The following is a 12,151-nucleotide window of genomic DNA, read 5'->3' as shown; positions in this document are numbered from 1 at the left end:
GTTCAAGCCCACCCAGGGATGAGTTAGGCATTTTGCTGCCTTGCAACTGCTAACACGTGCACTGGGCATATATCCTGGGGCACATTCTGTCCAGCGTTACAAGATGAAAGTTATGGTGTAGAGTCGGGTTGGCAGAAACTACAAGCATTTCTGTTTTTGCGAGGTTCAGCTGAAGATGATGATCTTTCATCCAGTGTGAAATATCCAACAGGCAGGCTGAGATGCGAGCTGGAACCGAGGGATCAACAGGATGAAAAGAGAGGTATATCTGGGTATCATCAGCATAGCAGTGGTAGGAGAATCCATGTCTCTGGATGACTGGTCCTAGAAATGATGTGTAGATGGAGAAGAGAAGTGGCCCAAGAACAGAGTCTTGAGGTACCCCAGTGTTTAGATGCTGTAGGTTGGATACCTCTCCCCTCCAAGACACCCTGAATGACCTGTCAGAGAGGTAAGATCTGAACCATTGTATAACAGTGCCCGCAACGCCCAGTGACTCGAGCGTAGATAGCAAGATCTGGTGGTTGACAGTGTCAAAAGCAGCTGACAAGTCCAGCAAAATGAGGACTGATGATTTTGAGTCTGCTTTAGCCCGTCTGAGATCCTCCACGACCGAGAGCAGGGCACTGTCTCAGTTGAGTGGCCTTTCTTAAAGCCGGATTGCTTGTTGTCCATGAGATTGTTTTGAGTAAGAAAGTCCAGGACTCGATTGAAAACTACTTTCTCCAGAATCTTGGCCATGAATGAAAGCAGGGATACTGGTATGTAGTTTTCAAGTAGCGTATGGTCCAGGTTGGGTTTCTTTAGCAGTGGGGTTACCCTAGCCTGGTTAAATGAAGTGGGGAATAAACCAGAGTCAAGAGATGTGTTAATTATGTGAGTCAGTGTTGGTATGACTGCAGGAGAGATGGCTTGCAAGAGATGAGAGGGAATGGGATCGAGTGGACAGATGGTTGCATGGCTAGATAACACAAGTTTGGACACCTCAGACTCAGAGAGCTGAGAAAAAGAGCTGAGTGTGTGTGGTGTTGGTTGTGTATCTTGCGTGTTTGTTGTAGGTGCAGCAAATTGAGCACTGATTTTTGCAGTTTTGGTGCAAAAGAATGTAGCAAAGTCATCAGTAGTAAGTGTGAAGGATGCAGGTGAAGGAGGAAAATGTTTTAAAAAGTAGGCGAGGATTAGTGGCATTGTTGATTTTCAGACGGTAATATGTCTGCTTTGCAGAAGTAACCTCAGCTGAGAAAGAGGACAGAAGAGTTTGGTATGTTAAGAGCTGTGCAGGATTTTTAGTTTTCCGCCAATTTCTCTCTGCAGCCCAAAGTTTTGAGCGATGCTCATGTAGCAGTTTTACTCTGGTTGTGTGTGTTTTTTTCCAATAAGACAACAGCGGCGTTGGAGGTCTCAAGTTTGGTTTATTCTGTAAAAACACAGAGAGCACAATAATATGCTGAAATCTCTCTCTCTTTTTCCACTCAGGCTCGCGTTAGCAGAGCGAGAGAACATGCAACCAACTCAGTCAGCGGCGAATTCAACACTCTTTGCATTAATAATAGCCAACAAATTGACAAAAACAATAGGTAAAAGAAAATAAATACAAATAAATAGACTACAAAAATTAGCAGTAAAAAAAAATAAACATTATAGTATACATCAGATAAGTTGTAAAAGGAATATAATGTTTCACTGGTCACTACATTAGTGAGCAATAGAATAAAAAATAGTGTCAAATATCAGAAAAGATACACAAATAAACATTTAACACTATAAAATACATTAATATATGCAAAATTATATTGCTTTGCAAACAGACCTCATTTTACACAACTTGTATAATTAGATTTCAAACATCACTTAACAAAACATAATAAACATACCTGTAAAAACACAGAGAGCACAATAATATGCTGAAATCTCTCTCTCTTTTTCCACTCTGCCAATTAGAAAGGAAAGTCACTTTAAGCACTCAAAATGTGATTATTTACATTCATCTTCGATACATCATAGTTTTATCACGTTTATACTTTCACTGTCACATAAAATAACTCAGTGAACTCGCTTGAAAATCCTTACCAGGCTCGCGTTAGCAGAGCGAGAGAACATGCAACCAACTCAGTCAGCGGCGAATTCAACACTGAAGATGGCGCTGCCTGCCCACACACCGCATGAGTTGCTGTGTGCGCCACTAATATGTGCTCTCCATAAACATTTGCCAACATGGTTCCGCATAAAAAAACATCTCTATCAAAACTATATACAAAACATTATAATTAAGAAAAGAAAATATAAAACAAAAGTAATTAAAAAGTAAAGTTTTGATGAAGTTCACTAATAATTTGCATTAGTATATTTTATACTTATTAGCTCAGCTACATACTCCCCTCTGAACTTCACAAAACTTGCACCTCAAGGTAAGCATTCAATTAGGAAAAAAAATTAATTTAACTAGTATTTATCTGAGAAACTCAACTGTCATTTAATACGCAAGTCACAGCAGCATATATGCTTCCCACCTAACAGGGTAAGTGGTCCAAACAGGTTGATCAGGCCTACTAAGACGCACTTGCTATAATGGTGCCCAAAACACCATCATATTGACCTCAACAAGACAGTGTCTTGAAAACTCAGAATTCCACACACTGTGAGAAATTGACTCAAAAGATAAGATTCTACAAGGAAAATGATTTTATCCTATGATTATCAGGACTTATGACAATAAAGATTTCGCAAACTCACTGACTGAACTTGTCATTCTCACATTTTGAGTCATGTTTTGAATTAACCTATTTACAGGCTTCACAAGTCTTCCGACCCTAGTCCTAACTGGAAGTGAAACTCTACTGGAAGACAAAACAACAGATTCAGAGGTATTTGCACCCCTAGTCAAAGCTCTGTTTGATACCAGTGAGTCTGTCTCTGAATGAGTTTTTGTCACTTCAGAATGAACCATGACATCTTCACAACTTAAGGCGTCAGACTGCTCTATAGAAAGACAAGTCCTAGAAGCTTCAGGGTTCACTACCAATGACAGAACACTCTCTGTGTCAATAGGTACACTGTCTGGGACATCATCTGGGACTAATGTCTCTGCAACCCAACTAGCAGTTCGATCTGCATGACTACAAGCAGACAATGGTGTTAGAGCGCCACTCAATGCACTGCTACAATCATCTAGTTCACAGTCATCACTGAATGAGGGTTCAACTCCTTCAGTCTCAATTGGCAAGAAGTTAGCTTGAAGAAGCAGGTTTCTATGAACTGTCTTCTCTAACCCATTGTGGGTGTTACGGATGTGGTATGTGTGACACTGAGGGTTAAGATCAACAACGACATAAGGTGTGGAGTCCCACTTGTCAGCTAGTTTTCTCCGTCCCCGTTCACCTTTGTTCGCCAACAAAACCTGGTCACCAACTTCAATCCTGCATCCTTTTGTCTTCTTGTTGTACAAGTCCGCTTGCCGTTTTTGACTGGCTTCAGAATTCATTTGAGCAAGAGACAAAGCTTCTTTCAAGTCATCCCTTAGACGTTTCACATAAGTATCATAATCAGCAATGGCACAGTCTCTTTCTATGCTACTGAACATCACATCCACTGGAAGCTTGGGAATTCTGCCATACATTAGATAAAAAGGCGCATAGCCAGTTGACTCGTGGGCTGTGCAGTTATAGGCAAAGGTCAGAGTTTGCAACATTTGCGGCCACTTTTGCTTGTTCCTTGGAGGTAATGACCTAATCATGCTACCCAGGGTCCTATTAAAACGTTCAACATGGCCATTGCCCATGGGGTGATAAGCAGTTGTCCTAGACTTTGTCACACCAGCGACTTCCAGTAGTTCACGTATGAGTTGGCTCTCGAAGTTGGCACCCTGATCCGAAATGGATCCTCTCAGGGAAGCCATAAATACAGAAAAACTTATCCCAAAGAATCCTCGCTACTTGCTTTGAAGATTGACTTTTACAGGGAAAAGCACAGGCCATTTTGGTAAAATGGTCAGTTATGACCAGGACATCCACACTGCGACCACTGCAATCCTCAGCACTCCAAAAATCTATGCATACTAACTCCAGTGGTGCAGGAGGAATGGCACACAGCAAATTTTAGATAGTAGATTTAACTACCTTAGAGTTAAAATTAACACTCCCTCAGAGTTTATATGGGAACCACTATAAGTGTTAAAAATAACACTTTTGAAAGTGTTAACATTGTCAACACCAAGAGAGTGTTAATTAGCAAAGTCTTATTGTGTAAAATATCTGTTAAATTTCCGAAAAAAACACCAGCAGCTGTGGTTGCCAGAATCTTTCTGTGAAAAACATGGAAGTTTTATATAACTGTATTAATTTACAAAAAAATAGCCATATTTCATGCACTAATACATTGTTCAGTTTACAAAATTATAGCTTAGTGCAAAAAAATGTAAAGTCTTTAAATGCAAAAATGTTTTCATTTGTGATTGAAATTAGCAACCCTATTTTGACTGCATTAGTAACTACACAGTTACCTTTAAACAAAAGAAGATACAGCATAACATCAAACACTCTCAGTTCATCTTGGACTTGAACAGATAAGCTACTATCCTCCACAATGGTGACACAAAATCTGTTTAGCTGTTTTTTTTTTTCTTTTTTAGATTTTACAGAAAAATACCAGCAGCTGTGGTTGCCAGTAATCTGCTGTTTTTAACATTCATAAATTCAGTTTACAAAATATTTCTGTTAAAAACACATTCAACAGTCTGTATTTTTTATCGATCTCACACTGCAAATTTTTGATTTGGTAGATTTAACTACCTTAGAGTTAAAATTAACACTCCCTCAGTGTTTATATGGGAACCACTATAAGTGTTAAAATAACACTTTTGAAAGTGTTAAAATTTTTAACACCCAGAGTGTTAATTAGCAAACTCTTATTGTGTAAAATATCTGTTAAATGTATGTCAAAATACTGGCAGCAGTGGTTGCCAGTAATCTGCTGTTTTCAACATTTTACATTCGTAAATTCAGTTTCCAGAATATTTCTTTTAAAAACAAATCCCATAGTCTGTATTTTTCATACAAACACACGTAAGCCTTAAATTCCAGAGCAAAATCCTCACTAGTGTCCTCACTACAGAGGGCTGAACACTCAGACAGTGATGAAGTTAATGAGACAATTAAGTGTCTAATTAAAGGAGGATTGAGAATTGTTGATGAACAACTGTTAACAAGCAGAATCACTGAAGGACAGAAAAACACAAGCCAAAACCAAAGATGAAATCAACTCAGAAAAAAAACTCTAAATAAAATAATAATCAATAAAAATAAAACAAATTACACAATAAAAAATGTTATTTATCAACATCTTTAAAAAAAACTAATCAAATTAAACAACTTATCATGGAGCTTCACCTATTACTGACCTTTGACTTGATTTCTGTCTTGTGAAAAAAAGCTCTTAATGAAATTTCTGTTGTTCATTGAAGTCACCATGATGGAGGACAGAGTCTACTTTAGTCGGGCTCTTCAACTTCTCACTATAAATGTCTTTTATTTGGGCTGCTATAGTTAGTGTTAATTACACTATTTAAACATATAGCATGGAAAGCCAAAAGAAAATTAAAGTGTCAGTTGGAAGAGATTATTAATGATAACATAGCCTTCCTTTCTTGTTTGTTTTTTAATTCAATATCATATTAGATATGTGTGAGAAATAAATAATATACATAAATGAAACCACTGAAGCTCCATTAATATAAAATAAAACCAATATTTACAATGAGAATGTTTAATCTATGGCAAAACTTAAAAACACACAGACATCAACAATTAGTCTTTGAATCTCAATAATGGTGACAAACAAAAAAATAAAAATCAAGTAAAAAACACTCTACTGAAATATCACCTCTTAAAAACAACACAAAATAAAGAAAAAGAAAGAGATTGTAAAAACACAAAGCTGCATAATTTATTCATGCTGCAATGCATGCTGGGAGCTTTGTACTATGCTGGCACCCAGCATGCATTGCGGCATGAACTATGCAGCTTTTTTTTTTAGCAACCACGGTTGAGGTTCATATGTTGATTCTTGATATCTGTGTGTCATAAAGAGCAAGCTGGAGCTTGAATGTTTAGTGCATGACACTAATTATTAATTGCATCCTAATTGTTGAATCTTCTATGAAGAGCAGCAAACAGCCAGAAGTATTGTCCCATGCAGTTTTAATACAACTATATTTGCATATTTTTATGAATCAACTTATTAAACACCTGAAACTTTATCTATAACAATTAAGCATAAACAGTATAGTCTCTCTTGACCTTTCTTGTCCTAGCTGATGAGTTCTAGAAACACAGCTATAACAGTCAGAGAAACATTAGAATATAAGAGTAAAGCTTCAAGAGCTCAAATAAGCAGCCTCTGATCTCCATGATGGTGAGGTCAAATGAAATATTTTTAATAAAAAAAATATATTCTTACAGAAATGAAGTCAAACTGTAATCAGTGAAGCTGCTTATGCTATTATTTAATGGAGTTGTTTAATCCTCTGTTTTAATTCAGTTGGTTTGTTGTGAGGCTGTGTCTGTAGTTTTATTTCTTCCTTCAGTTTCTTATTCCTTCAGTGATTGTGCTTGTTAACAGCAGGTGTTCAACAGCAGGTGTCTGAATTCACTTATTTGTGGTCATTCACTCTGTCTAGTAGACTAAACTAATTGACCAATTTAAGGGCCAGGTGAATGAGGGTGTGGTGAGATTTCAGACACTCTGATTAGTTTCTTTAATACAAGGGTTTTCTACAAAGGTAGATACGTTACTCTGTGTGACAAGGAGGCAAATCAGCTTCTAACGCCGAGAGGGTTATTTTACCTTTATCTAACTCTAGAATTTTAACACTTTACTCTGAATTACCACAACACTAGAAATTTAACCCCAATGAATTTGCTGTGTACTTAGGTGGAAAGGGCGATAACTTCCATCTAGGTCAACAAGGTGTTGCACGACTAACCTAGATTGGGTACCCGACCTTTGTTTGAAGGTAATATTATTCTAAATTAAGTTCATATGGGAAACCATGGGCTTGGTGAAAACCAAAGTTACTATAGAGTCCAGTAGTCGGGTACATTTATATTAATGCCCTAACCTCTAATTAGAAATGATGATTATTTTAACTCAAAGGTGTACACCTAAGCGGGACTAACTAAAGTATTTTAGAACGAGCGCGCTGGTAGCGGCCATCTAAAGTATTAGTTAATTTACCTCTGTTTAATATTCAAGACTGACCGTGAGGGACGCCTTCGGCCGAGGCGATTTCTCTGAGCGACATGAGCACCCGAATGAACGAATGTAATAGTTACTAGTGAAGACAAGGTTCAAACATTCATCCAAATTCCTTCTAAATTAACAAATTATAAATCATCATTATTATTATTAACTATTATAAATAATATATATATATATATATATAACATGGAGTCAGATAAAATTATGAGATAATACATAAGAGGTGTATTTTACTTTATTGTAATGTCTGCTGTTTATGAAAAGATAGTGACGCGCAAAGACCCTTCTGCCGTGCCATTGGCTGCCGCCGTTGGACCAGTGGGCCGGATCTTACAAGGAGTTCGAGTCTATATTGATGATATCATCATATGGGGATCCACAGCTCAAGAACACAGCGAGAGACTGTGCAGAGTGATGGAGCGCATACAAAAGTATGGACTAAAACTCAACAAAAGTAAGTGTGAGTTTGGCGTGGAGGAAATCCTTTTCCTAGGAGACAAGCTTTCTGCTCGTGGTGTTCAACCGGAGCAGGATAAAATACATGCAATACAGAACATGCCAAGGCCTACTGACAAGAAAGGTGTGCTTCGCATCATGGGGATGGTCAATTTCATAGGCAAATTCATTCCCAATCTAACAGCGAAGACATCATGTATACGTGAGCTTCTGCACAGAGACTGTGAGTTTAAATGGACAGCTAAACATGAGAATGAGTGGCAGCAATTTAAGAACACACTGACCTCACACTGTGGATTAAACTATCTACAGATGCTTCCAAAGATGGCATTGGGGCTGTTTTACTCCAGGCTGAAGGAGAGCACTGGAAAACGGTAGCGTATGCTTCTAGGGCTATGATCAAAACTGAATGCCGATACGCTCAGATTGAAAAAGAGTGTTTGGGGCTGGCGTATGGTTTGGAACGCTTTCATAGCTATGTGTATGGACTGCCATCTTTCACGGCTGAGACTGATCACCGACCACTAGTCTCCATCATCAAAAAGAATCTGAACAAAATGTCTCCACGGATACAGCGTTTAATGATGAAGATGCAGAGGTATGATTTTGAACTAATATATATACTCCAGGAAAAAACCTAGTCCTTGCGGATGCTCTATCCAGGGCAACTGCAGGCAACAGTGTGAGTACAACTGACGAAGACATACAATGTCACGTAAATATGGTGTCAGCTGCACTGCCTGTGTCAGACACAAAGTCGAGCCAGATTGTGGAGGCTACAGCAAAGGATGTGGAGTTGCAGCATGTCATGAGAAACATGGATGAGGGATGGCCAGTTGGTGCATCTCCACAATTTTATCACATCAGAGGAGAGCTCAGTGCTATGGATGGTCTGCTTTTAAAAAAGGGCAGATTTGTCATTCCGCAGGCTTTGAGAATGGACATGTTGCACAGGATACATGAAGGTCATCTCGGCATCGAAAAATGCAAAAGGAGAGCGAGAGAGACAGTTTTCTGGCCTGGAATTAACAAAGACATTGAAACACTCATAAGTAGATGTGAAACATGTCAGAAACACAGAAGCAAGCAAAGCAAAGAGCCAATGGTGGTAGCCGAGTTTCCGACTGCACCATGGCATAAAGTAGGAATGGACTTGTTTCATCTTAGAAGTAAGGACTATTTAGTGGTAATTGATTACTACTCAAACTACCCCGAGATGGCGCTATTGACAAACTTAACATCGACCTGTGTCATAACACATGCCAAGTCAATCTTCGCCAGGCATGGCATTCCACAAATTGTGGTGAGTGACAATGGTCCATGCTTCAATTGCAAAGAATGGCAGAAGTTTGCAGCACAGTATGACTTCAAGCATATAACATCAAGTCCGCATTATGCACAGTCAAATGGTCAAGCGGAAAAAGGGGTCCACATTCTGAAGCAGCTCTTAAAGAAAGCAGCTGACAGTGATTCGGACCCGTACCTGGCTCTATTGAGCTACAGAGCATCACCTCTTCAGTGCGGTTTCTCACCAGCTGAACTGTTGATGAAGAGAAAACTTCGGACAACATTACCAAGTCATACAAGTGACAAATTGAAGCAAAAGAATCCTGCCAAGATTGAACATAACTGGCAAAAGCAGAAAATGAAGCAAAAGTCCTTTTATGACAGGACCACAAAACATTTCTCACCTTTGACATCTAACAACCAAGTCAGAGTTGAGGATGCTGATGGATGGAGCACAAAAGCAACTGTTCTGCAAGAAGTAGCTCCAAGATCCTATACAGTGAAAACTGATGATGGACAAATCCTCAGGCGTAATCGTTGCAGTTTGCTAAAAACACAACAAGAAACTGTTGGAGAGCCAAGTGTGACCTGTGGTGAACCTGAGACAATTCACACACCTGTTATTGATGGTGACACTGACACACACACACTTACTCCTGAGTTGAGAAGGTCCACCGGAGAAGTTAGAAAGCCTAATAGACTGAATTTATAGTGGGTAAATGAAAGATAAGACATTTAAATAGTTTACATGTTGGTATGTTGGGTTGAATTTATGTTAAAACTGAGAAAATGCATATTCATTGTTATGAAAATATAGGGTCTTACTAAAGGAGAAATGGATAAATTCACTGACAAAAGATGTTAAAGTTTATGTTAATGTTTTGCCTGAGAAAAAGGGGGATGTTGTGATTGTATGTAATGACGTGTGTGAACACTAGATGGCATCAGAGGTTTGTAAGGGTTCATGTGACATTAGAAGGAGTTAGAATAAGACAGCATGAGGCTGCAGACTGAACTGATAAATAAAGCATACACTTGTTCCAACTTGGCATCCTTATTATAAGACACGAACATGACAAAATGTATTTTGGGTCTGTCCCAACAAAACCAGCAAACCTGATGAGTTGACATGTTCTGTAGTTAATCTTAAAAGAGTGATCATGTACGTGAAAACTGAGAGAAGAGTGTAAATGTGATGAATATTTAAGAGTGCTGTAACAACAGAGTGTTCCTATGTTTGTGGATGTATTGTAATGGTGAACAAATGATGTGTAGTATAAGTGATTTGTAACTGATTGAAGCAATGTTTACCAGAATTTACTGTGTATGAAACAATAATAATGTCAAATTAACAGCCGATTTCTGTGGTTTGAACCTCTGTGGGGTGACTGAGGGTCTGATTTTGGTCAGGAGCGCAATGAAAGTGATTATTCATTTAGCCCGGCTCCCAGGGAAGAGGGATGTTTGCAAAAGTAAATCTTAATGGGTAAACTATATTAAGAAGAGTGTTTGAACATCTCTAGTGTATATGGAGTGTGCAGAAACCTGCTAAATGATTAACATCGTGATTATGAAACTAGTATATAATGTATTTAGTGTTATCCATGAATGATAAAAAGAGAGGAATTGTGGTGGAAATTCATTTATGTACACTATGATGGTCTTTTTTCTTCCATGGATGCACTGTTTAAGTTAGATCAAGTGTGACCACTTTAACATCTGAGTATCACCAGACAAGATCTGGATAAGTACATGGTGATTTAACAAACTACATGTTCGGATAGGATGTAAAGCTGAAATGTTCTAAAATGAAGTGCTGATGTAACTGTGTATCATCCTGTATGTCACTGATGACCTTGTGGGTATTACAAACTCAATAAAAAGAGAACGCACTCTGTTTCCGCATCTCTCTCTCTGCAGAAACTGTTGTTGATGTATGACTGTGTGACCTTCTTTGCAAAGAATAAAACTTTAAAAGACACTTTGGGTAAGAATTTGTCTTCTTGACCACTGAGAGAGCCTCCTTTTTGCCACTACACTTATCTACTTGTGTGTCTGGGTTTTCATCTGACTGCTTATTTCCTCATGTCTCAAACAGGATGTGACGTGTTTTCCTGAGGTGAAAGAGTTTTCAGATCTGATGTTCAGCTCAAAAGTTCAGCGGAAGAAAAGGAAGATCTGCAGGCATTATTTGAGGTGAGAGTTTGCTCTTTCTGTGCTTTATATCATCTATGAGTTTCGTCTGATAATCCGTCGATCATCTCTTTGTGTTTCTGAGACTTTACTGCTGAGCTGAAGACATTCTGAGGATTTCATTTACACCTTTTAATGTCGAGTGTTTTTCTGGAAGAGGATCATAGAAAGCAAAAACCTTCTCATTCTGATACTGAAATCTGTGCTTATGAGTGTTTATTAAGCTCAGCACAGTGGACATTTCTTTAGTTATATTGTTTTTATGTTTTGATATGCAGTGGAACATATTCAAATAAATTGCCAAACTGATTCAGAGCATTGAACTTCTCAAACGTACAGGGAAACAGGCCTGGCACAGTTTGGATAGCATAGTGTGAGTGCGCCCTTACAAAAGCTACAGAATACAGTAAACTTGCACTGCAATTTATAACATCTGACCCAAATACTACATTTGACATCTGGCCCATGTCTTGCATGCTGCCTTAAAGACGGTGCCACGTCTGCCAAACCTGGCCAATGTTTGGCCCACATGCTGTAAGCCAGTGGCGGATGAATGCCTGCTCTACCAGCTTTATAACAAACCTGTGCAAGAATTCTTGCTACCTGGTTACATTCTTGAACTGCAGCAATGATCATCTATTTCTTTTCCCACACTTAAAAAAATCAATTTTGGCTTTAGTTGGTCCAAAGAATTTAACTGTTTAAATTAAACAATTCACTTATGTTTGTGTATTAAAAATAAAAGTGTTGTGTTGGAAAAAATTAGAAAAAGTAAGTTTTCACATTTATACAGCTCGCTTAATTAACATGAATGAAAGGGAGTTGTGTTGCTTCTGCAGTACTGCATTTTGGTCAGTAGATGGAGTAATATCTGCACATGCGCAGTTTCAAAACAACACAGGAAGGAAGAAGATTCAAACCACAACGATCACTCTCAGCTCGGCGCCATATTATGGGAATC

The 12,151-nt window shown here is 38.4% G+C and overlaps 2 protein-coding genes across 4 annotated transcripts in view; both read left to right on the top strand.

Moving 5' to 3' along the window:
• Positions 1-10,812: 10,812 nt before the first annotated feature.
• LOC108183674 (NACHT, LRR and PYD domains-containing protein 3-like) overlaps positions 10,813-12,151 on the top strand; it is a 30,607-nt gene continuing 29,268 nt past the window's right edge. Inside the window, exons 1-2 of one of the 3 annotated variants that reach the window (XM_017355534.4) lie at positions 10,813-10,984; positions 11,096-11,193. The gene's annotated coding sequence lies outside the window, so the exon portion shown is untranslated. Of the gene's footprint in view, positions 10,985-11,095; positions 11,194-12,151 lie in introns of those variants that run through there. The other 2 variants (XM_073948283.1, XR_012402489.1) reach the window with 2 other exon arrangements.
• LOC137491022 (NLR family CARD domain-containing protein 3-like) overlaps positions 11,172-12,151 on the top strand; it is a 68,033-nt gene continuing 67,053 nt past the window's right edge. Inside the window, exon 1 of the mRNA XM_073948275.1 lies at positions 11,172-11,392. The gene's annotated coding sequence lies outside the window, so the exon portion shown is untranslated. The remainder of the gene's footprint in view (positions 11,393-12,151) is intronic.

The sequence above is a fragment of the Danio rerio genome, chromosome 4, assembly GCF_049306965.1.
Source record: "Danio rerio strain Tuebingen ecotype United States chromosome 4, GRCz12tu, whole genome shotgun sequence".
Taxonomy (NCBI): domain Eukaryota; kingdom Metazoa; phylum Chordata; class Actinopteri; order Cypriniformes; family Danionidae; genus Danio; species Danio rerio.
Note: the sequence above shows the minus strand (reverse complement) of the source record. Positions and strands in the feature narration are given on the sequence as shown.